Source organism: Chroicocephalus ridibundus, chromosome 7 (assembly GCF_963924245.1).
Source record: "Chroicocephalus ridibundus chromosome 7, bChrRid1.1, whole genome shotgun sequence".
NCBI classification, from domain to species: Eukaryota; Metazoa; Chordata; class Aves; order Charadriiformes; family Laridae; genus Chroicocephalus; species Chroicocephalus ridibundus.
This window is the reverse complement of record NC_086290.1, coordinates 49,234,300-49,259,950: the sequence shown is the minus strand read 5'-3', so window position 1 is coordinate 49,259,950 and position 25,651 is coordinate 49,234,300. Positions and strand designations below refer to the sequence as shown.

The following is a 25,651-nucleotide window of genomic DNA, read 5'->3' as shown; positions in this document are numbered from 1 at the left end:
GATAACTTACATGTTGGTCACTTACTGTGTCAATGCAAACTTGGCATCATACTTCAACTTGCCCGGATAATTAAGGCTGTGTTTGAAATTGTTTCTCTTTTTCTTTTCCCCCAAATGGAAAGTTAAATGCAATCCACTTTCTAGAAGCTGTTTTTAATTTTGACCATCCAGTAACATGCTCCAGTAATGAAACCTATACCTCTATTTAAAGGTCCTTTGTGTAATTTATAGACCCTATTTTCTTTCCTCATAAATTCCCACCATACTTTCTAGGGAGGCAAAGTGTACATTAGCCACTCTCCCAGGAGACTTCCATACTGTGCATATAATAACTGTGAGATAATAACTCAGCCGGGTAGTGCTGCGTGCGCTCAGCTTCCAGCACCATACAGAATTGGGTCCTCAGCTTGACCCCAATATGAGCCAACAAGGGGCGATTTTTCTTCCAGGCAGCACAATTTTTGGCGTGTAATTTTTTTCCAAGGCACTGACTCAGGGGAGAAGGGGCTGTGGGTTTTCCTTTGCTCTATTTACATGCAAGTCTCTGACACAAATTGTTCTTTGAAGTGTCTTTAGGATGCTGTAGGGCAACCATATTTCTCATTCTAAAATGTCTTTTAAATGACTAAAAACTTCAGATGTGTGTGTTTGTATTCGTAATGGAATGTAAGCACAAAGATCCAACTGCTGACACGCATAGAAAGTCAGCGTGGTCAAGCTACACCAGTATTGCGGTTTCTCTTCAGTCCTGTGGTTGGGGACCTTTTAGATTAAATTCATTAGTTCATGGTAGTTTTGAGATGTAACATAAGCCTCCAAAGGGATCTTAAGCTTCTCTTTTTTATTAAAATGAAATCTTCCCTTGGCATTTCTCTAGGCACTTCTCCAGTCACAAATAAAAGGGACACTGCTGAAGGATATTCTGCTGCAGGCTTAAATGCCAGCAATCCAATTAAAGGAATGTTTAACCTTTTGTAAATAAAGCTATGGCTTGCGCTGCCTTTTGGCTAAAGGAAAAAAATTAACTAATTTATTATTAAGCATCTTACCCAAGACTGATGTATGTATTCACAATATAGTTTACAGCATTATAAGGCCAGAATACTATTAAAGTTGCTCTGTCCCAGAAGGTCAACTGGCTGCAGATTCAGACCCTGCTTTCAAGACAGCTCTGCTGAGTGATGGCCTTCTCAAAAGCCACTTCTGAGGCTTCCGCAGTCTCCAGTCACAAAGTCCTGATCCAGATGTTAGACGCTTCACAACATTTTTTCGTATTTCTGTTTTTTAAATATGGCCTTTGCTAAAACAAGGATCGTTTTCCCATTGCAAACAGTGCTTGTGCATTTAGATAGGAATGTGTTCAGACTCTGATGTACGTTGTTCTAAGCCTTGATCAAAAAGCACTTTCAAAACTAAACAGTTAATTCTAAATCTGGATGTCAGTGTTGTGTTACCCCTAGAAAATTTAAACAGTGTGTAGAAGGCTATGTTACAATTTATCTTTATTGCCTCTTTTGCTGTGACTCAGAAACTTGATCTGTCGGGATGTTGTGCCCAGGAAGATTTGGCCGAGCTGCCGGACTGAGCCTTGCTCAGCCGGGCCTGGAGCAAACCTGGCAAAGGCTCAGAGTGGGCATGGAGTGCAGGGGGCAAATGTTAGAAATTTTCCTGCTTTTCAGCATCCTGTAACTCTGTAGAGCTTTAAGCAGAGAGCTCTGTGACGGTAGAAAACTCATGAAACAGTTTTAGTGGTAAAGGTGCACTACGACAAGATACCGAAGCAGAGGCTGTATCTTTTACTGGACTGGCTGATACACGTAAGACACGTAAGCCAGCTTCAGTTCTCACGTGGAAGTAGCAGGCTTCAAAAATAAATACAACTGGAGAGCAGTCACACAGTGCAGATTTCAAGACTGCTGCTTCTGTTCCAGAGCTGAAAAGACTTGCCTATGTACCTAAAAGCTTGTGTAGGTTTTCCAGCATTAAGAATTGGTTTAGTCTAGGATATGGCTTCTGTACATGAATCCTGGCTTAACTTTTCTGTATTTCTTGCTTTCCTGTTGTGGCATCCCTGAGAGAGGCTACACTAGAAGCTCTGCATACCTGTGGTGCAGAAGAAAGTGTTTCCGAGGGACCAGGCGACTCAGGCCAGTGGATACTAGTATCGCACTTGCTACAGGAAGGTGAGCCTCAGGAAGGTGAGCCTCAGGAAGGTGAGCCTCAGGAAGGTGAGCCTCAGGAAGGTGAGCCTCAGGGAGCCCAGGCCACACAGACAGCACCGAGCACTTGAGAGCCAGCTGGCCTCGCAGCCCACGCAGCAGTGGCTGGCAGCCTTCGGGGGAGCAGGCCGGATTACATTACATTGCAATTACCATTTCTCATAGCTCTTTTACTTTTGTCTGCACATTTCATTCAGTCCAAACATTTTGCAAGCAAAGGCTGAAAAATACAACTATTCATTATCCAGAAAGGGAAGTCCTTTCCTCAGTTAAAGTGTGTGCATTTGCTGGGTGGAAAAAGGTTAAATGGTAACGAGAAAGATCGGGCAGGAGTCCAGCACTTTATAGTCTCACTGGGACAGTGCCTGAGTTCTGTATTAACAGTTTGTTGAAATTCCTTGTTCTTGAGGCCACAATATGAGTAATAATAACAGCATAAAGAAGGATGGCGAGTAGCAGAAATGGAGGCCGGCACTGTGCATTACAATCTTATTAAGACTCAGTTCATTATTATTGTGTGGCCAAGACCTAAACAGCTGTGATTTTTCAATTTCTTTGTGATAGGCCCCTGTAAAGTGTGTAGCAGCTCTGTGAACGAGAAAGGGTTGTATTAGAGGTAGGAATTACCCACATGGTATTCTAACTGTGTTGTCCCAGTTAAAAATCATACACCAAAGGCAGGCCGTGTCTCACCAGCTGCCAAGGCTAAGTAGTGAGTGCCCTGGAGAACAACAAGCAATCAGTGCAGCAAAAGCCTTAAAAAGGCATAAACCATAAAGAAAGGTTTGCTCCTTCATGCGATCTTTGTTTCAGGACTGGTTTTGCTTCTGTTTCCCTGTAAGTGGTCATCAACAATAAAATGGAGGAAATGAAGATTTCGGTGAAATAGTGTCTCCATTAGAAGGCAGTGGGTTTGCTTTCATTTTGCAAAATTTCTCCAAATGGGGCTTGATTTTTGAAAAAACATTAAGTCAAACTTATGTTTGAATTGGTGCAGGTTGCATTTTATGTTACCACCCAGACCAGAGAGAATCTGGCTGGGTTCTTGCCATAGTTTGCTTGTTTGCACACAATGCAGAAATGAGAATGGTTCTGCCTTTGCATAATCTTTTCAATTATCTTTTTTATTTTTTTTTAAAACCAAATTTGGTATCTACATTCTCCTGTCCCCAGTTTCGTGGAAGAAAAACAGTGCTGGAGGGTTCAGGAAGAACATCTCAGCATTGTTTCTTTTTCCAAAGGAAAAACATCTCTTTTTAAGGATATGAATGCCAAAAGTCACAAAGAGCAGTTTTGATGGTGGTAAGACGTTGTCATTAAGCGGCGGTGCTATTTCTGTCTGTAGTTCTCACCCCAGCGTGCGGAAGGATGGGCTCCTGGCTGTCTGTAGCTGGTGGGAACCCAGAGGTCCGTTATCTGCATGTCTGCTGCGTTTGTGGTTTGCCAGCTGCTGTATTCTTTTATGTTTGTATTGCTCCTGCTCACCTCTTGGCACAATGTTTTGGGGGATTGGGTTTTGATTTGTTTGGGGTTTTTTTGGTTTTGGGTTTTTTTTTTTTTTATGTTGCTTGCAAGGCAGATATATTTTCTTTTCCTTGTAAGCTACGGAAAAACCTAAAGCTTCTTAAAAAAAATTTTTTTAAAGCAATTCAGCTTTTTGAAACTGCATAATTGAAGAGCTCTGAAATAATTGGCTTATTATAGTGCACCCGTAAAAATGAATTTGCATCTCATTTATGAACTATTAGGTTCCTTATTACATGAGACTGATTGTTCTTAATGTGACTTGCATGTAATTTAGCATTCTTTACTCAAACACTTTGTAGCTAAACACTGGGGGAGGGAAGTTCATTCCGAAATCATGGCACTAGAAGTTAGATTATGGAGCATTCCCAACTGGATCCTGCGTGGTGTGCTCTCAGTGCGCTGTTTGTCTCTGTGTTCCCATCCCAGTCCCACGCTGTGGTGCAGAAGCCCAAGATTACCCAACAAATTTCTTCCTTGCCTCTTTGCTACTGGCGAGGCCTGGTAACACTGCAGTGAGCTGTGCCATTGCTAAACACAAACATGAGCTGCAAGTACCCAAGTAATTTCCCAGTGCTGTGGGCATACTTTTGCAACCTGTATTAGAGCCTTCACTGTGATAATCACCCAGGTTTGTTAGCCCGAGGTGACAGGGATGTTCCCGTTTGCTGCAGAGATGCTGCCAAGTGCAGCAGAAGTGTGGTGTTCGGATCTTGTCTGGTTGGGTGGCTCTTCCTCAGAGCTCAGCGGTGCTGCCTGTGGTCCATCTGGTGTTGGTTGTGGTAACGGCGTGCTATGGCCCCAGCCAGCCTGTCTGCCAGGGGCTGGAGGTGCAGCAGGGGTTTGCAGTGAAGGGGTCAGAGTGGGTGGTGCAAAGTGATTTGCAATGGTGGTGGTCACAGCCCTCCTAGGGGGATGTGCGTGAGGATCCCTGAGTGAATGCCATCCAGCTGCTGGGCTGGGAAATCTGCCTATATCAGAATGTTGGAAATAGTCATCTGTAATGCCATCGAAAGCTGTGCCATTACATCAGAATCAGGTCACTAACACAATTGGGAATTGTTACCTCTCCTGTGGGCTTCTCTCAGCACGTCCTGGGTGTAAGCGTTCATTTAGGTGATTGTAAAGCCCAGTCTTGATGTCTGTGTCTTGAGGGAGGAGCAAAGATGACAAGAATAAAAATGCAGGAAAATGCAGGGTCACCTTGTGGAACAGAGGAGGATCCTGGGTGAGTGATTGAAGAAATAACATCACACAGTTGAAGGGAAAGTGACAAGCAGGCCCCATGCATGAAATTCTGCACAATTACTGAGGTTTAATTTCAGAACATTTTATCTACCGTAGTTAGAAAATGGGAAAAGAAATGACATGCCTAAGTGCTTTCCAGTAGATACAAAAAAATGCCACGGTCTTAGTAAGGGACTGATGTTAATCCCACTTCGGACACAGCCAGTTAAGGAAATATTGATGCTAACTGTTTAGCAGGAGCCAGTGTAACAAGCCCTGGGGTCATAGGTTTGAGTATTGGTGGTTCCAAACATAATGTGGATACTCCTGTATGCGTTTTTTTCAGAAAGCATGTTGAGAATTCAGTTTTTAATGGACCCTTTTGTTTAGCTGATGGAACGTGTGGTCTCATCCAGTGCATGATCCTCCTGTTTCTTCGGGGGTAGCAGGTAAGCAGCACACCAGGTGAGGTAATTCTGGATCAAAAAATTGCAAAAGGACCTTTCCTTCTTCAGACAAAATAGAATATTAACTTCAGAAGAGTAACTAGCAATGATGAGAGCAGTTGCATCAGAACAGCGCTGAAATACTTTGTATTTCATTTGCCTTTCTTCTTGATTGTGGATCCTCTCAGAATTTCCATTCAGTGGTACAGTAAATACAGCTGGAAACAGGCGCTCCACCACCAGCCAGGGAAGCAGCAATTATCCCTGCAGTCCTCTAATCCCTCTCTTACGCTAATTTATAACAGATTAAATGTGGGTTCAGATATGTGGATGTACTGCACCTTTAAGTGCTACCATTTTATGTAGGAAAATTATTCACTTGTACAGGTTAGAGCGGATTAGAGATGTGTCTGTCCAGACGCGGGGTGTCTCTGGGCTGTCACACACTCTTCGGGGAGCAACGACTCCCGGGTCAGACCCTGCTCGGGGGCCGAGGCTAACGCAGCTCGTGGCACTGCAGCAGAGGGGGCTCTGCATCCCGGGAGGGCAGGCGACAGCCCCGCACAGCTGCTCCCTTGACGGGTTTCTTCCACTTCAGCCTTTCACTGTATGGCAGACCTTGCTTTGTTTAGGGATGGTTTTACACCTCGGAACTTGCGAAAGGTTGTAATAAGGATTCAGAGTTCAGGGGTTAAGCAGAATTGATCTGTTAGCTTTGCCAAGACGGGCGCTCCAGTGCCCTGGCCTTTGAAGGATAAATGTCTTACTCAGACAAATCCCCGCTGCTTTTCAGAGAGACTCCGTTTGCGCCTGGCTGCTGCCGGAGCGTGGCTGCTGCAGCGATGGCCAGGGACAGGCTGCTGCTTTCCGTTGGGGGGAAGGTGGAAACACACCTTCTCAAAGCAGCTAGTTGTTTTGTAAATTTCTGTTTTTAATTCCCAAATAAACATGGTTTCCATCTCAGAAGGTGGATTCTAGGCGCAATTTAAAAGATTCCTTTCAGCTTTCAGTAGTTGGCAATCCAAAGCACCCATCATCCTGGATCAAAAAACTTAATTCTCTGCTTCGACTTAAACTCATAGTTGTGAAAAAAGAAAAAGTCTGTATGGAGTCGAGGCTGTAAGATCTGTTTCTTTTTTTTTTTTTTTCCCCTCCCCTTTCTTTTTTTTAATATGTGTGTTTTATTAGGAAAGCTTCATTTCTCCCATCAGAGTTGAAGGTTACATTAATGGAGATTTTTGTGCCTCACCATAGCAAGCTGCGAGTGCCTGGGGGGGAACTGCTCTGCCTTGTACATGGTGAGGCATCTTCTGTCTCCTAACGATCACTTGAAATGGAGGAAAGAGTTGGGAAAATGTTTGTCCTCCTGCAGCAGAGGTGCAGGGAAATTGTGTGGCTTTGCCAGCGTCATGCGGGAAGTCTGCGTTGAGCAGGGAACGGAATCTCCTGGAATCACGTGTAGCTCTTGTCTCCTGGAAGCGGCGCTGCTACTTATTTGCAAATACCACTGTTTGTTTTCTAAAGCATATATTTAAAGGACAGACCATGATTACTAATAAACTAAATTAAAAGGGCAAAAGCTGGGGATAGACAGTAGGGGGAGATTCTGATACCTGTTACCATCTTCATTACTCACCACCGTTTGTGGTTTTTCACTGCGACAGATCACCACGTAGACATAATGCTAATTATCTGTGCAGGAGGTCGTTTTTGCATGCTAAAGGAAAACACTGGTATGTCTTGCTAATTTGATTTTAATATCTGTGCCATGCTATTGTTTGGCCTAGAAATTAGATTGCTTTTTACTAATATAATTGGCTAATTAAAACATCTTCTGTAGGAGATGGGGAAGATACCCACAGTCCTTATGCGACTTGGGATATAATAAAGTAAACATGAGTCAGTTCCTAATCCATCAAGAGCTCATTTAGAGCACAAAGAAAGGAGTATCCTCAATACAATTTTCTTAATACGTTTTTGAGATAATTTAGGGTCCAGTCCTCCACCTTCGAAGTGGAGATAGAAGCACTGGAACTTAAAGACCCAGCCCTGTAGGACTTTTGTGGTGATACCTAAAAAGTAGTCAACTGTTATCAGTTCCATATATTTGTAGTATTTTATATATTTAGTCATTGTAAGTTCCCTACATGGGGCTAGTTGTTAAGATGTAAAACAACAGAAGAGTAAAGTTGCACCAAAACACATTCCCTCTGTCCCAGCAACTAGAACATACCTGGTTTTGCAACCTGCCCATACAATCTAGACACTTCCTTCCTTCCCTGCCACCACTCATTGCCTGGTCTGAGCCCCTGGAAGGAAAATCACCCTGGGCAGAGCCACAGCTTTCCTCTCCCCCTCTGTTCAGAGATGCTATGGGGTAGACAGGTGAGGAGGGGACAGGTGTCACCTCTGCCGTAAGGGTGACGATGGAGCAGAATGGGAAGTAACATTCAATAAAGAGATCACCTTCCTACCTGGGATGGCAGCGGTGAGTCACGGCCTCCTTCCCAAGGATGCTCGCTGGACTCCTCCTTAATACTCCATCCTTCAGCCAGGACTCCAGGAAAAGTCACAATCTATCTTTGAGTCTGGGAAGAGTTTTAGAGACTTATGCTAATCATATTTAATTTGTATGTGCAAATGATTCTAACTAAATGTAGGCTTCCCTTAGTTTCTTCAATTAAAAGCTCTGGATGTACTCCAAAGTTACAAATTCCTTCACTAAGCCAGTAGGGAATGATAATGAATTATTGCTAATATAGCCATAAAGCTTTTATTTGCATAAGTAATATGAAGCTAATGTGTGGATAAAATTAAACTTTAAAATGAAATATTATTAAAACAAAACTGTTAATGAATTTGGACACATTACTGAGCAGGTATATTTGGCAGCTGGCGCGAACAGATAATTCTAATAGAAGTTGAGTGAAATCAAAATCAATATTGAACATTGCATAACACATTGAAGGCAGTTTAACAAGTTCTGTGCGCTCGTCTTCTCCATTCTGACGTGCTTCATCATTGTTAGCTTTCACAATCATCACTAAACCAAAAGAAGGGGTCATAATGCAGGGGGGAGAACCAAATCTGTGAATTTGAGAATCTTATTCTCTTTTTTTTTTTACTGTTATAATTAGATTGGCTTGAGAGAAGACGCTCTGAATTCTCACTAGGATGGAAGAAAAATTGAAGATCGAAAGTCACATTGTAAGTAGATGATGGACGTATACATTGCTTATACCAGCAGTATTATTGTTGTTATTATATTAAGATTGTTATTACCAAGGCTGGACTTTTTTCTTCTTGAAATGTTTCACTAATCATTTTTCACTCTTTTTCATATTGCGGAAGTTTTTCCTCAATCCCTTTGGGTTACAACAGTTCAGGGGAATTACTCCAGACTAAAATAATCTTAAAACCAGAATAGTGTTAGATGAAGGAACTTACTCTGAAATAGTAAGTTCTGCCTCTGTAAGTAAGCTATAGAAAGATACAGGGCGCAATATTTTGATCATGTTTTTTTTCTTCCACTCTCACGTATGAAACAAAATCTAAGCAACGTTAGCATACAGCATTGAGCGCTTTCGAGGGTGACTTCCTGACAAAAATGCAGAGTAATTGCTGCGACTGCCTTGCTCATAGCTCTGAAATGTGCACACCGGACTGGCCTCCATTGCACTCTTGTACGAGCCACACTGCTGCCTTTTACACACACTTCTCATTTACACAGGCTTAACTTTACTCCTGATTGATATCCAGCTGCTCCAGAGCAGAAAGGTTGTTACAGTTACATGGTTGGGCTCTTGTGCTGCCCTTTTTCTATAAAGCAACATACACAAAACTGTGTAAAGCAACCACTGGATGTTCTATCAAGATACCCTGAGCTGGCCCACTTCTGGAGCCAGACATGGGCCATCTTGTGAGCGCCTGCCTCTTCTGCCACCGAGACCCTGTTGAGACAAGATAGAGTCACTGAGTGTTTGGAGAAGCAAAGAAAGTCGCATTTTCAGGGCTAGAGGTTTCATTATCGTGACTTAAGGCTGAATTCATTTTCTGTTTTGTGCAGGAGGATTCTGTACATCACCTTTTTGCAGAGGCCAAAACTCTGACACCTGAAAAAGATGAAAGTTGTCAGCTCTCGGCTGGTGTTTCATCCCAAGTGGAAAGAAAGGCCTGTGTTGACTTTGACTCTCAAAGAATTTGTCCATATCTGTGTTCTTTCCGAGTAGGTGTTTCAGAAATAACCCGGCAAAGTTGTTGCATTTCTGTGGGGTTTGCGTACCTGACCTACATACACAGCTTTGAAAATTCCAGTTCTTAGGAACTAAGGTCGAATTCAGTGTTGCTTTATGATGCAAAAAGCATGTTAGGTGTTCTTTTATTTTTTCTCTATATTCTATATGAATAGTTTTGGTGAAAAAGATTAGGAGACATTTCCCTCAGTGTTTCACTTCAGTTACTTGTGCCTCTAACTTGCCAGACTTACAAGTTACACCTTTTCCTCTTCATAATGTAATTGTCTCCTAATTCAATGATGAAGGGGGAAAGCAATAGAAAGCTGGCTATGTTCATCCTAAATACATTGACCCCTGGAGCACCAGATGCAAACTTGGTGTTTGCACCACAGAGGAGATGGCAGAGTTCACAAGAGGATGACTAATGTTGGGGAGAGCAGTACCCAGATTTCCCACCTACCTGGGGCTTGTTCTGTCAGGTTGTACCAACTCAGAGGTCTCCAGTGTGAGCATCTGGCTTTGGCACAAGCTCCACGTGCCTCCCTTGTGCCAGGCTGTGCTGGGCGATGGGCAGCAGGGCTGAGCTGATGCTGAGCCAAATCCCCTGGTGCAGGGGGAGAGGAGTGGGCAGAGGCTGCTGCCTCTTGCTCTGCGACCCAGCCTTCAGCCCAGCTCAGGCCACAACCCATGCCACCCGGTTGTGTCCATCCCACACACAGGGACCTTCTCTCCCAGCTTACCCCACGAGCTCCCTAGAAAGGGGTACAGTACGGCTTATAAGTCTTCCGTGGTTTAAGCTGTTGATACGATCAAGTCATGAAGGTTGTGCACCCTGAATTACCAGGTTGCTTAATCTTGCCATGCTTTTGTCAGAACTAAGTGATCAACTTATTCAGTTCCCTGGAGACTGTGTGAATAAACAGGGAGCAAAGGGAATAAGCACTAAGTTTGTTGGACAGGAGGCATTTCTAATGCCTTCACTGAAACACGCCTGTGCTGCATGTAAGTCCTAAGCAGATGAAGAGGAAGATGCAGGCCATGCTTTTAAGATCTCTGATTCAGCAACAGCTGAGGGGATTTAAACTGTGCTTTTGATAAACAGATAAGCACGAGCTGTGTCTCTGCTGATAACTTGAATGTCAGACTTCAGCCCTGTGCAGTTGGAACTGCTGACTTACTAAACCTTGGGAATTGGGCTTGATAATGGAAGTAGCAACTCAGTGAAGCTTAATTACAGTTGCAGCACTGGCCGTGGCTTACCTGTTCACACACAAGAAGAATTCAGTACGAGAAGGTGAGCATGGTAGAAACAATTTGTCATGAATGATATTAGTAGTGAATGTGGACTTTGTTCATGCTGGCCACCTGTCTCAGGCTACCTGAAAAAAGCTATTGAACTCCCTGGGGGCAGTGGGAGCACTAGGAGAGTAAAACAGAAACATGTGTAACCTTTTTAGTACTGTATTTTCAAGAGTCAGGCTCAATATCTCGGTGGAAACACACCTGTTGTCCTGCTTGTTATTAAGGAAGCTTGGGAAGATTTGATAAAGTGATGTTAAAAAGTGAAATCGCAAATGTATGCTCAGATGTGAGTTTACTCAGTTCTGCTCTCATTCACCACTGTGCCTCAGTTCTAGAAGTTGAATACTGAAAAAATACGTCATCTTTTTGAAATGCTTAGAAGATAAGGCCAATGTTTCATCAATTTATGTTTGTCCCAAATGGCCTTTATATCCAAGAGTGTGCTTGAAACCCTGGATTATAGGCATAAAAAGATGAATAGAATTGTAATGATTTGCTGTATAAAAGAGGACTAAGATTTGGGGAGTACGATGAAAGCCAGCTATAGCCTAAGCATTTTTCTTCTGTGTCATTCTTCAGAGGAGTACAGTGGTAAAATCAAAAGAGATGGCAAGGATATGTTTTATATTACTATGCAAAAGCAAACAGATGGTTTACTTTTTCTCTTCTTTTAAACATGTAGCTACTGCATTCTCATTATATCTCTTGGAATGGTTTCAGATACCATTTAGTTTGCAAAACTGAGTTGATTGAATAATAGGTATATCACAATTTCAAATCAATTAGAAATATCGCTCGCCAGAGGAGCTGATGGTTTACTTGAATGTCAATAATAAAACTGTATAAGCCATGAATTACTTTGGACTATTTAACATTATTACATTTCTCTGTAACAGGAACAGTTCTGCTGATATTAGCTGGCAGGAGCTGCTGGAGATGGGGCAGGCTCATTTCTGCCCAGATAGAAAGTAGCTCTCGGGGACCTTCTGAGGGAGTTGCTTTGACTCTTGGTGCCCGTGTGTGCGATTCCCTCCCGTCAGGCGCTTCTAAACTTTATCCTTGTCCTCCTCTCTGTCCTGCTCAGCACTATTGCTAGAGGGAGGACAGATGTAGGGTCCTTGCTTTTGGCTTCAATAAGCCGCTTGCAGTACATGCCCATTGCTTCTTTATTCTTCCTCTTTTTTTTTGGTATTTGTTATTAACTTGGTATGTTATTTTCCCTTCTGCATCAAGAAGTACGAGATATGGAGAGAGGAGTACTTTATTTTATTTTGCTAACTAACTGTTCTGCCCAGAACAATTTCTTGTAGCTTGGTTTGCCTCTCATAATTATGTATTTCATACAAGTTCTCCTGAGGGAGTAAAACTATCCCTCAGAATCCAATTTTTGAGAGAAGGGGATTGCATAAGGTGATACATGTGCGTTTGAAAACCCAGGTGAAATACAGTGTTATCAGTATCCTTCCCAGAACACTGTTGATTTTTATCATTCAATCTGTTATTAGGTTGAAACGTGATTGTTTCCTTAATCTGCAGTACATTACTCAATGGGGTCCCTCCAACACAAAAGCACCTGCTGAAACCTGTTTCCATTTGCTGAAGCAGCACTTCTGTGGGTAACTCTCTCGGAAATGAGTTGCCCTGAGATGTCTACACAAGGTGTTGCCATTTCTACCAGGCCATGCGTGCCCTTTGGGAGTGTATTCTCTCTTCCTAATTAACCATCATTTTCAACACAATACATCAATAGCAGAGAACCACACAAGAAAGGACTTAATGCCCAAGAGGAGTACAAGCAGTTCTTACCCCGCATGACAGGGACAGGTTTTAGGGACATGGGAAACCCTCTCATTTGCAGACTGGCTGGCAACTGGTTTGTGGCCGTTTTGAGCTATAGCGTACTGGCTCTTTAATAGCTATAAGGATGGGCTCAATTTACATGTTTACATGAGAAATTTTACAAACAGATAAATAAGTATTGTCTTTTCCTCCTCCAGAGGAATCTGAAGTAGATTGAGGTATATGGATTGGGCTTCGCATGCAGGGAAGGAGGTTGGCGCTCGGAATAGGGACAGTGTTCTGAGGATATACTGTGGCTGCAGGCCCCTTGGAACAGTGCAGGAGGTTCAGTGTGAACCCTTTTCAAGTATTTTTTGCATTGTGTGTTTGCAGTTTTATTTCAGTGGCAGCTGCTCAGGTGGTGGGCGTACAGATTTTACCATAGAAGCAGGGGAGAAGCTTTTCCAACCCCTTTAAGGAGCCGCCGCCTCTGGCAGTGGCGGTGGGAGCAGCACTGGGAAATGTGGCCTGATGCATCACATGACAGATCTGCTGCTGAGGGGCTGTGCTTGGTTTTGAGGTCTTTAGTCTTGAAACAGGTCTTGCACATGGGTCCCCAGGAGACCCTGCAGGTGTCCCCAAGTTCCTGGTGCCGAGATGTTCGCTCTGTTCAGCTCCACGCAGCCCTCTGGGCTGTCGGTGATGCTGGGATGGCTGGGAGGGGGGCTGAATTGCACTGAATTCTTCTTTCTCCTGCAGTCACAGCTGCACGCACATGGATAAGCAAGTTGAAAAATAGATGCTTTTGTATTTAAATGCGTCTTATGCTGAAGTGCATCCAGGGCCTCCTACAGAGACGACTTTAGTTACAGAAATCCAATAGGCTTGAGTCCTTCAGGACAGACCAGGAGCTGAGCTAATTTTTCCCTTTCCTACCAGTTGTTTTGTTCAGGGCTGCAATAACACAGTGTGCTACAATCCACACGGGACACTGTCTGACTAGCCGACATGATGGCCTTTGGCCCCAGACTGAAGTTAAGAAGAGTATGTATTTTTATTACGGAATGTAAGGTGTATCAGTAGCTTTGACTGACCCTTCTTGGCTAGGGCAGAGATGGCTCCTGGCTTGGTATCTCCAGCAGCCTCTTACAGCACTGAGCTGCAGCTGGGGAGGGCAGCCTGGGGCACTGCCCAGGCTTTGGGGCTGGGGTTTTGGGGAGTTTGGGGTTTTCTATTGTTGTTTTGTTCTGGTTTTATTTGCTTCTGTTGGCATTGATCTCCAGAAGACAGTAAAAATATTTATTCAGCATAGGCAGGGTGACAGATATCTCTTGTATGAAGAACTATTTGATGAGCTGTTAGTTTTGAGTGCCTTTCCTATTCATTGAACTAATTAGCTCTACAAATCTTGCTGTCAACCAGTCATATAGCCACTTATTTATTTTCCCATGTGCAGAATTTTTACTTTGCTGCATATACACAGAGCTATAAAACCAAACGCACCAAAAATTGTCTCTTAGTTGGATATAAATGGAACGAAAATACGCTTGGAATTATTATTACATGTGCCATTAATTTTTATTTGAACTGTCTTATAAAAATGCCAAGCTGCTTTCATTGTTTTTTACTGTTGCACTCATGTAAATATAGAAAAGTTGTTGATTCTTTTTTTCTTTTAATGCAGTTTTACTGTCTTCAGTGGGAGAGTAGGGAAACGACTGTGTCTGATTCAGGGGAGGCTGGAGATTTTAATGCCTGCCACATGGGTACCTGGAATCTCTTGCTGTCACCAATTGCTACATCTCTTTAAAGTTATTGCTTGGTTTTAACCTCCTCTTGTGCTTTCTCTTCTTCTGCAAGCTTTGCATTTTTGGCAGCCTTTTTAACATCATAGTGAGTGGAGTTAAGTATTTAATGCAATTAAAGCATTTCAAGCTCGTGAAAATATGGCCTGCAAGACTGGCCTGTGTGGTGCTCAGTCATGGTGAGTCTGGTTGTTTCTGGCAGTGATGTTGCAGGGGCCATTCCCATGAAAGATATTGAGAAAATGTACTTTGTGGGAAACAAAACCACGCATGATGTGGTTCCTGGAGGCTCAGCAATATTCGTCAGGAACCAGTGCTGCTCTTGCAGAACTATGAAGTGGGGCCTAGGAAGTACATGATCACCCCGCTAAACATGGCCGGGTGTTTTATAGCTGCACAGTTGCCTGCAAAAGTTGCCAGTAATCCCTGGAAGTTGTGCAATGTAATGGCCAACTGGAATTGTTCTGTCTGTTGGGAGAGGCTGAGGGAGCTGGGCATGTTTAGCTTGGGGAAGAGGAGGCTGAGGGGAGACCTCATTGCCCTCTACAACTCCCTGAAAGGAGGGTGTAGAGAGGTGGGTGTTGGCCTCTTCTCCCAAGCGAATAATGACAGGACCAGAGGAAATGGTCTGAAGTTGTGGCAGGGGAGGTTTAGATTAGATATTAGGAAGAATGACTTTCCTGAAAGAGTGGTCAGGCACTGGAACAGCCTGCCCAGGGAGGTGGTTGAGCCACCACCTCTAGAGGGATTTAAGAAATGTCTAGATGTGGCACTTCAGGGCATGCTCTGGTGCCAGAGATTGTAGGGGTTTTTGTGTGTGTGTGGTTGGACTCGATGATCTCAAAGGTCCTTTCCAACCATGAAGATGCTGTGATTCTATGATTATAAGGGATTTTCCGTTTTGTAACCTGATGTCTTCGAAGTCGTCACAGCCAAGATTTCTCTTCTATGTATGCAGCATCCTCTGCTCCCGAGCATGGAGTGCACAGAGAGTTTTGCCAGTTGCAAAGTTATGTCATCAGTGGTCTGGGTTGCAATGGGCCACATGGAATTAATTTCTTTTCTCATGTTAGATAATATTTTTTTTTAAATTTATTTTTTTTTTAATGTTGGTGTCATCCCATGCACCCGCTGCCCTCCAGTACAAAAATCTTAAGTAACCTCATTTTGGAATGAAATTGGCATGGAATTGTATAGGACCTACTACAAGCACAAATTAATCTGTGTTTGAAAGAAAGCAAGCATTTACATTTCTTTTTCCTTCCCTCCAAAAGAAAGCCCGGTTCAAATGAAGCATTGGCAAACAGCACGTGTGCAGCCCAAAGGCAATGAGTGGTGAAAGCATAGCTGTAAAATGGAAAACTGCTGAATAGAAGTGCACTAATTAGCTTCCGAGTGCTCTTCTTTGAGTAGTAGAAATGTGTGTCCAATTTTGATGTGTGAACTTCAAAAAGGATGTTGGCAAATTGGAAAGGATTTGGGAAAGGGTTACAGGAAAGATTTGAAAATCGTGCCATCTAAAGAGAGACTTAAACTCTTAATCTCTTTATCTTGTTTGAAAAGAAGAATAAAAGATTACTTGAGGAAGAGATCTGTGATAATGATTACTTTAATCTAAAGTTAGAAAGCACTAGAGCAATGCTGGGCAGTCAAAGCTAGACATGGTGAAGCTGCAGTTTTGACTCTGGGCATAATTGAACACTTGAGCAGCTTCAGAGCGTTGGGCATCGTCTGCTGCTTGACGTCTGTGCTCAAGATTGAATCCTCAAAGCTGCGGGTCTGACGAAGCTGCAAAAGAAGTGCTCCGGTTCGTGTTAGACAAATCAGATAATCATAGTGGGGCAATGGCAAAAACAGGGTACCCGATTTACAGATGAAATTAGACAAGTTTGGGAATGTAGCTGGGTGATGTGACTGCCTCTGATACCTGTGGAAGATAATCAGTCATCAAGATGATGGCAATAAAACAGGAATTGGCAAGCTAAAATTGTGAGGAAGGCTTTAGGCCTGTTTTTTTGGTCCATTCTCTGTTGATTCTCTATTATTAAATGTTGGGGTGATGTTACAGAGATTAAAAGAAGCATGATCCCTTCTCTAAAGTGTGTAATACCTATCTGGGCAGAAAGAGGTCTGTGGATGATGGAAATCCATTTAAACCAGCACAAACCCCTTGAGTTAGAACTCTCTGATGTCAAGTTGTACCTAAGAGTGCTGATGAGATCGGGCTACCTGGGGAAGCTCTGTTGCAGCCTGTGTGTAGACACTATTGACAGTGGGGGGTGAGGGGGGACACGGAGAGGGTTTGAAACGTTGGAATTCAAATTCCATATTTCAATGTTTGGCAGGTACTAATTTAACCTGGACAAAGGCTCCTTTCTCTCTGTGCCTTTTTTGTTACCATAATGCGTCCTTTGCTTTCTGTCTTTTCTTAAACTTCCTTCCCATCTACCAGACCTCACCCAGCGTCAGTTCTCTCTCAGTACACTTTCCTTTGGGATGTTTTGTTAATTTTCCTTCTGTAAGTGGGCAGGTATACACAAGACTCTGAAGCTGTTTGCCACTTGTGACTGAAACCAGCAGACTTCTGCTGGAACAAGGAGAAATAGGGCTTGAGCTGTAACGCCTAGGCTGTGATCTCCTCGAGGTCAGAGACATTTAGAACTAACCTATAACTTGGGCCGACATCTGATTATTAACAGCAATTCTGAAAGGATACATCTGTCAATATTAAGTAACTGACCTTACTATTCAGGCATCTCTCCTTTGGTGCTGCAGCCCCTCTTGGTCATGAGAGCACAACATGTAATTTTGAATTGCTTTCTTTTTAGCATCTAGTCCATGCTATTGTTTCACCTGAAGCTTTCCTTGAAAGAAAACCCTATTACAGTACCAAGCTCATCACAGCTTCTGGAGAGGAGAATAATAAACAGCTCGTTGAGGTAAATGGAAAGATTTCGCTTGAGCTATGTGGGCTTTCGATCAGAGAGGTTAATCAGGAAGGCGCTTAGACGTATGCCTAAGGAATAGAAATTGGCTTTGAAGGGAAATACGTACTACATTAGAATAAATTACAAGGTAATGTGATTTGGTAAAGTGGGGTTTATAACAGTTGAAACTGGAGTGTTCTTTTAATCCATGATGCCTGTTCATTTGTTTTAATAGTGAGTTTACAAAACCTACAGTAAAGCAGACTGTAAAGGGATGTAACTTACTTAAATTATGCTTTAAAACCGAAGAATTTTTCTGTACCCATTTAATAGGAAGCATGGCATTATACGAAAAACATATATCCTTACAGACTGTACCTCAGGGTGGCAAATCGCAGTGGTGTCATTTTTCAGGTGTGTTTGATTATAAGTCATGCTTGTACCTCAAATTATAGGAAATGGAGTGTTCGGGTTTATGCTTACAAGAGATCTTTTGAATTTTAATTCAACTTACAGCATGTGTAATATTTTCTTTAGTCCTAACACGTCGTTGTCAACTCTATGGAGTATATTTCAGTACAATTTTGAAACGTTTCTTTGCTAGTAAGCACTTCTGTCTTGGCAGTACTAGAAGTGCTTTTCCATATCGGCAACAGTGCGTGAATGCTGAAAACTCACTAGAGAATTGTGCTGTGTGTCGAGAGAGATTCTAACTCAAAAAAGCAAATGCGTAACTGGTGATTGTATTTAGAAGGTTACTATAGTAAAATTAAGAATAAGTCATCTTTGATACAGAATTTAAGATACACAGAATTTTTCACATGCCCTATTTTGTGAATAAGAGTCCATACTAGAATAAATGATTACGGAGCAGAGTCCTCCCATGACACTTAAAGCACTCTCACGACCTTTGAATCTGTTTCTGTTTCTACATCCGATTGACAGGATGCTATTAGGGAAGAATTTACCGGGTTTAAAGTGTAGTTTCTAAAATGGCTTATTTGCATGTAGGTACCTGTGTCAGCCCTCAGGGGAGGGACCCATCTGCAGCAGCACCATTGCACTGCTTTACTGAGGCGTCCAGGTTTAGCCCTGAACTGCAAAAGTTTCAAGAACTGGCAGAGGAAGCGGAGAGGAGTATTTGCCTGGAAAACACATAGATTACGTTCCATTCATAACAGTGTATATACATTTCTGTTGTATTCTTATACTAATTTAGAATAGAATAGTTTGGGTTGGTTCTATGATGCTATTCTAAATTAGTCTAATTTACAAGATCTTTGCGTGGCCTCCAAGACCGGAGTTCCTGCTCTTTCACCAGTGGGTGAGTGAGTGAAAGCTTGATGTGGGGTTTTTTTCCAGATTGTCAGAGATCTGCCAGCGTACCCACTGTAGGGTGTAAATACAGTCACAAATTGAAGCAACATTTTATTATGGTTATCAGAAAAACGTATACTGAGGAAAGTCAAGGCTGGTTTTTGTGTTGATATTCGTCATTTAGCAGTATAATAAAATTTGGGGAAGCAGCCAGTGTTCCCGGTGAAACATCAGTGCAAATCTCCCTGGAACTTTATTGCCATGCTGGTTAACTCTGCAGGAGGAGGTGGGCAGAACCTCTGGGAGGGCTACATTGAATACCATATTTAACAGGAGAGGGTAAAAAAAAGCCTAGTAAAGTTTTTAGTAATCTTGGCTTGAAGGGTAATTTTCTTGTCAACTGTATAATTAATGCACCATACATTACAGTAGTCCATTGTTATTCTAGAATGCTGGGATCTATTTCAAACTGAATAGCTGTTTAACAAAACACTTGGCAGATTTATTACCCTTAGGTGATTCTGTCAGTCAGCATTTTCACATGTTTAGCCTGAAGTAGGCAGAATCAATTTTGGTATCTATTTTGTGAAATGCCGAGCTGTTTAAATTAAACCCCCCACACTTATGCACAACCCCCTAGAAAATCAGGACTTGTATTGGATCTTCATCTATTAGCAATGAAACAAGAATTACCCTTGCAAGCTCCTTGGTTTTGTGCCTCCACAGTCAAGACATCGTCTGCCACTTCCAATATCCACAAAGAGGTATTTTGTGGTCATTTTCAGATTATGTCTTGAGCGTTATGTTTGTCTTTTCGGAACTTTACAGAACACTTACTTGGCAGCTTCAGAAACTAAGGTTCAGCAAGAACTGTATATGTAATGGAAATCCTTAAGCAAGGAGACATCGCGTTGAGTTTGCTCTTGCCAGTTCTGCAAAAGAATTCAAGGGGTGATTGAATATTGGAGGGATACGATAGGCTTAGAACTTTTTCCAAAAAAAGGGTTGGTTTAAGTTTCTTGTTACAAATTATTAGGATTTCAAGGATAGAAATGCATTATTTTTATTTTTCAATAGGAGGAGATACAGGATGCAGGTAGAAGCTGTGCATAGCCCTGGTATGAAGAGAAGACAAAAATGTGGTAGGTGAGAAACAAAAAATGTATGTTGCAAGTTTGCAGCTGCAAAACATCACGTAATCATATTCTCACATTTACATTACTGAGACAGACTAATTTTCCACTCTTTTTAAATACTCTGTGAAATATTCTTGGATTTCCTTTTTTACTTAAAATGAAAAAGGAATACATTCCATATGTCCAGTACTTCCTCAGTGCTACCTTTCTGTCATACTCTTTTGCTACTATGCTTTCTAATACTATTTTTTTTTAGTTTTGAAATTTATGAACTGCCAGAGCTGTAATTTCTTTCCTGTTTCGCAATGGGTATCTTTGCTAGAGGCTGAAGAGTCAGCAAAGAGTAAAGGCAGGCATGGAGGGGGTGTGTGGGAGTCAGAGTTCCCACACCTGACCTTAACTGATCTTCTATTAACAGTTTTAAAGGCAGGGAACTGTAATTAAAAAATATCAACACGTAATTCCTTCCTCAAGTATTCAAATAATTTTAAAATGCTTGTTTTTCACTTATAACTTCAAGAAAAAAAAAGACAAGACATGTTCATTGCACAGCATAGCCTAGAGAGAGGGAAGAGCGTTTGAAATGAAAAGATTCTAGATGAAAAACTTCAGTGAGCTTAGAAAAAAAAAAAATCCCACAAGTTGGGCACCTTGGTACTGCACCTGCTGAACTGCCTGTAAGATCAAATTCACTCTTCAGAGAACCCAAGGTGCATTAAGCAGGGTAGGTTTGTCACTGGGCGATTGTTCCGATGTCAATCATTGTCACCTCTCACCCCAGCCGGTGGCAATCCATCTGCACTTGTCAGCCAGGATGGTGGTTACAGTCACTCGTGCATTAAGCTGGCACAGTCATCCACTGTGAATCTGACAGTACTAGTCCTTCCCATGGGGAGAGGCTTCTCAAATATGACTAATTTAGATAGCTTTAATTAAAGACCAGCTTGTACATATGCATAGGAAGCAGTAGCTGGTCGACGCTTCCCTGGGAGGTGGTTGGAGGGTGGGAAGCTGTATCTTCCCCCTCTTCCCTCTGGTGCCAGGTGATGCTGCTCACCCTCTCTAAGTGTCCCCCTTATAGCCCAAGGCTGTGTGCCCCCCCAGGGCAGTGTGTGGAGGCCACTGTGGTTTGTGACACAGCCAGCCCAGATAACGTCGGCTGGTTTACAGCAACAGAAGATAGGGAGGTTTTAGGGATCAATGAGAGTTCCGAGTGTTATCTTTTTCTAATTGATGTCAGACCTTGCCGTGCTGTTGCTGGTGTTAACAACGGTTCCCTGGGAAATAATTATAATAACTCCCCAGAAAACAATGATTCACTCTCAAGTTACAGTCAGCAATTGCGTTATCCTGTTTAACTTGTAGCATGACAAAACCCGCAGCAGTGCTGCCTGTGAAGTGGTTGGGCTGGTCTTTTGTTACAGACAGGATAAAGACAGTTAAGCAGTTCCTCACCTTAACAGGTCATTTTTTCACTATAGTTTTCAAAGCAGCTTTGGATGTTGGTGCACTGTACAGAGGTGGTAGGAAATGGTGTTCTCCCAGTGCTCATCAGCGCACCTGCAGTGCAAATCCCACTGTGGATTTGATGTTGCACAAGAAATTCACAGCGAGAAGAGTCTAAAGCTAATGGTGCGAAGGCAGCAACACCACTGAGCTGCCGCTCTGCTGGAATGAGCTTAGGGTCACCCAGAAGGGCTGCCCATGTCGTGTCCTAACCCACTGCATCAGCCACAGGGGCTCACACTTCACCTCTGCTGCCCGTGGTCAGGAGCCTGATCCTGTGTGCTGCACTGCGGACGGGGAGGTCGCTCTGGGGAGCAAATTTCAGGACCAGTTCGGAAATACGCGGAGAATTAGAATTAAACCATCAGCATTGGTTGTTGCATCACATCTATGATTTAAACATGTCTTAAAAATTGTGTTTTTAAAAAAAGATCCCAAACGTGACAGTGGGAAGTTTATTCTCTTCAGCCACTTGGTTGTGGTTGGTTGTGTGCATTGTGTGACCTGCCTGGCCTGCCACCGGCACTGGACTCTGTGGCTGCATGCCGGGCAGGCAGGAAAATGCTTTGCAGTCCAGAACTGTAATGCTGACAGCTGAGCTAGTAAGTCATAAATTGTTTTTATTTTGTACATTTTTAAGAAAACATCTATTTTTGCTAACATTGGGTAGTCTGAAGTTAATTTTTTTTCAGCTGCTGCTTTTTGGTGAAACCAAATAATCTCAGGAAAATACAGCACTCAAAATTCGTTTGACCTTTTTATGGAGTCCATTTCAATTTCTGATAGAAATAAGGAATAAACAAAAGGTATGGAATTCCTACCCTGGTGGTTAATGTTAAAGACCTTTTTCTTGCCTCATCTAACTTTGAAAGAGGGAGTCTCTCTTGATATTCTGCTTTTTTTAAAAAAGCTTTTAAAGAGGTTTTATTTTTTCCTTAACAAGTGGTTTCTAGAGACTCTGCTGCTCCCTTGGCTGAGTTGTATTTGCAACCTTGTGCACTACAGGTTGCGTCCACTAGAATTGAGTTACAGCGTACAGCAGACGGATAAATTAATCGAGTGCTGGCTTAGAGTTCTTGCAGATGGAGATGATTTCATGGGACGAATCCCTCCCTGGAGTGAACTGACTTGATTGGAGTTACCTTAGAAATGACTTGACCTGCAGTGCTGACACCGCAGAAAATGTGTGTGCAGGCACCGGCTGAGAGCCGGAACTGAGTGAGCTTTCCCCAGAAATGCCCCCACAGCTCCCAGCGAGGAGGGGAGTACAGCTTTCCTGAGCCAGAAGCTACATCTGCACTGTTATGTTTCATAGCAATTTATTCTCCGTGATGTGTGTCCAATCCCTCTTTGAATCTATTTTTTTTACAGCCACAGCATCTTGTGGCAATGAGTTCCAAAATTTGAGTTGTTCTGCCAAAAAATGTCACTGGTGTTCCAGAGCTCTTGCAGTATGAAAATAGAGTTTTTTCTTCCTTACTCGCTTTTTTGGGCTGTTCATAATTTCAGAGGCTTCCAGTGTAGCAGAGTCTCTCTTCAGCGCTTGAGCATGTCTTTTGTCAAAGCAAACAGAAGTAAGGCAAACCTGTTCCTACATAATCCCTAACAAAATGTAGCTTGAATTCTTCAGCATGTAATGAATACACATTTGGGTTGTGTCCTGGATGCTTATAGAGATATTTTCAGTCTCGGCCCTAATTTGTCTTCCAAGGGAGACAGATGTCCAGCTGTCCTCTGAAAACATCCCTCTTCCACCCCTTCTTCCCTAAGTACTTACTGTGCTTGATTTGATGCTCACCTACAAATAACTGTTGTCAACCAGTTTGACACTCTGCGTTGTCCAAGAGGTTTTCTAGTCCCTCTGAGCTGGCTGTGGTTTGGCATATTCTTAGCAAAAAATATACTCCTAAAGATTTCACAGATGGAATTTCAACTTTACCCTTAGGTACACTGTTCTGGTGGTGAATTATCCCCAAAGTGTATGTCTTATTTTCCATTCAAGTGTGCCTAGTTTCAGCTCCCAGGCATTGGATCATATTAAACTTTTTGCCTCTCCCTACATAGCATATTCCAGCCATTGATGAAATGATCTCCTATTGCTCTTTTTGGTAAGCTGAGTAGATTGAGGTTCCTTCAGGGTATGTCACACTTCAGTGCCAGTACAGCCACCGGAGGCAGGACTGATGCAGGTCCTCAGCAGTGGGAGGGTTTTGCCTTGTGTTCAGGGAGTGTTGCTGTCCCTTGCTTTGCCCCTTCCTTAACAGGATGCAGTGCTCCTGTGACAGCAGAAGAAAATGTGTGCTTCATCCAGTAGTTTCCTAACTCTTTCTGAAGAAGAGTTAAGCCCTGACGCCAGACTGTGAAGGAAGAGATGAAGCACAGTATCCGACGGTACAAGGCCCTGAGTGAACTCTTTAAAGTTGTCTGGTTTTGAGCAGGGGGTTGGCCAAGAGACATCCAGAGGTCCATGCCAACTTGAAATTATTCTGTGATACCACTGATTTACAAGATTCTAGATCTATAAGAAAGCCAGTCCAGTGTCCTGGCAATTTTTTCAATGGAAAAAATAAATCTGATATTTTGTATATATTTTGGTTACACCTGTATTTTCATTACTTGCTAATGGAATTATATAATTATAATCTAGACCTGTTCTGTTGCACTTTCTGCTGAAGGGAAAGGTTTCCTAGAGACTTCTCAAGAAGACAACAAAGGTATGGTTGTGTTTGCCAGTTGTCTTTTAAAAGTAATGTATGTATTGATCTAAATCTGTTCAGCTTTACCCATGAGAAACAAGCCCACTTTGTGTTTATTCAGTTGGCATTCCATAAGTGGATGAATATTAAGCTTGTTTTCCAGATTGAAGAAAACTCGCACGGAGAACGAAGATGGCAAATTTATTTTTACATTGCAATATATGTGAATGTGAACTGGAAAGAACTTCCATTGCTTTTAGTAAGCAGGATAAATCCTTTAACTTGTATTTTATTTTATATGCTTCCACTTGCTCTGTACCTCGAGCCATCCTAAAGTATAAAATGATGTCTGGAAGTAAGGAAATAAAATACCAGCCCCACATTTGCTCTCTGATTATTTCCACGCAGGTGTTGGAATTAAGTCTTCTCTGTTCCGTAAAGATCTCTTTCTTATTCCACAAACACTGTCTTTGCTGTGGCATTGTCTGAGTTATTTTCATAATTCATAATTATCTTGGTTCTTAAAAATTCAGACATACATTTAAAAGCATGATCCAATCTTGCCTGATTGCCACCACATTGTGTTTGAAGTAATTACCATTCATTTGGCTTTTGAGGCTGTTGAATGAATTTTCCACATGAGATTCCTTAATTTGTACATATTTTATTGCTATAAAATAGGTATTGGCAAGCTGCCTAAACTGTAGTGAAGGCCTTTAATTCCTATCTCTATGTGATGAAACAAATTAAGTGTGAACGGGGAGGCATAAGATAGACTCCTCAAGATGTATTTTGTTGACATTTCAAAATTGTCCTTACACCAGGTGCAAATGCACAGGTAAAATTGAGGTAGCTTAGTTCTGCACTAAAGAGCCAAAAATGGTTAGTTTTCGTACAGGAAAGATAATGTTCCTTTATAGTATAAAAGCTCTTGCGCTCTCTATCCTTGAGCTATTATCCCCATGAGAAAATGTACTCTGCTTGAAGAGGTTATTAGTGCCTTTGTGCTGGCTTCCTGCGTGCTAAGGAAAACCTCCAAGAATATTAATCCTCCCTGTCCTGTACATCTATTCTCTTACGGCTGAACAGCCCTGCACTGCCCTGCTAGGTTTTCGAAGGACGGAGGTGCCCGACTGTTTTAAAACAGCCATGATTGGGTGGAGGTGAAATCGGAAGGAAACCCCCGCTCTGTTCCCTTCTCTCCCGGGGACACAGTGAAAGATCTTGGGGGGATTCCTTGAATATGGGGCTCCTTTGCCCCACTGTTAAATTGACCCTGTGTTCTCTGGGTATTTTATAAAGAGTCTACTGGTAGATTTAAATATGTCAGAATGCAGTAGGGAGCAAATTACATAGTGGCTCTTAAAGCATGCCAGGTTTCATAGCTCTGTTTTACTAAACAGTATTGTAACAAAATTCTAGGAGAAAATCTAATGTTAACAAAGAAAAAGGGAAGAAACTTTGTTAGTTTTGTTGCTTGTTTGCTTTAAAGAATTACAGGAAAGTTGACGGATTTCCCTGCTTCCCTATCA

General features: G+C 42.4%; 1 long non-coding RNA gene across 3 annotated transcripts in view; it reads left to right on the top strand.

Moving 5' to 3' along the window:
• Window positions 1-25,651, top strand: part of LOC134518340 (uncharacterized) — an 87,699-nt gene that overhangs the window by 33,756 nt on the left and 28,292 nt on the right. For all 3 annotated transcript variants that reach the window (XR_010071934.1, XR_010071935.1, XR_010071933.1), the window contains 6 exons: window positions 5,317-5,419; window positions 8,554-8,623; window positions 9,483-9,641; window positions 19,859-19,923; window positions 24,071-24,137; window positions 24,283-24,378. This is a non-coding gene — a long non-coding RNA (uncharacterized LOC134518340). The remainder of the gene's footprint in view (window positions 1-5,316; window positions 5,420-8,553; window positions 8,624-9,482; window positions 9,642-19,858; window positions 19,924-24,070; window positions 24,138-24,282; window positions 24,379-25,651) is intronic.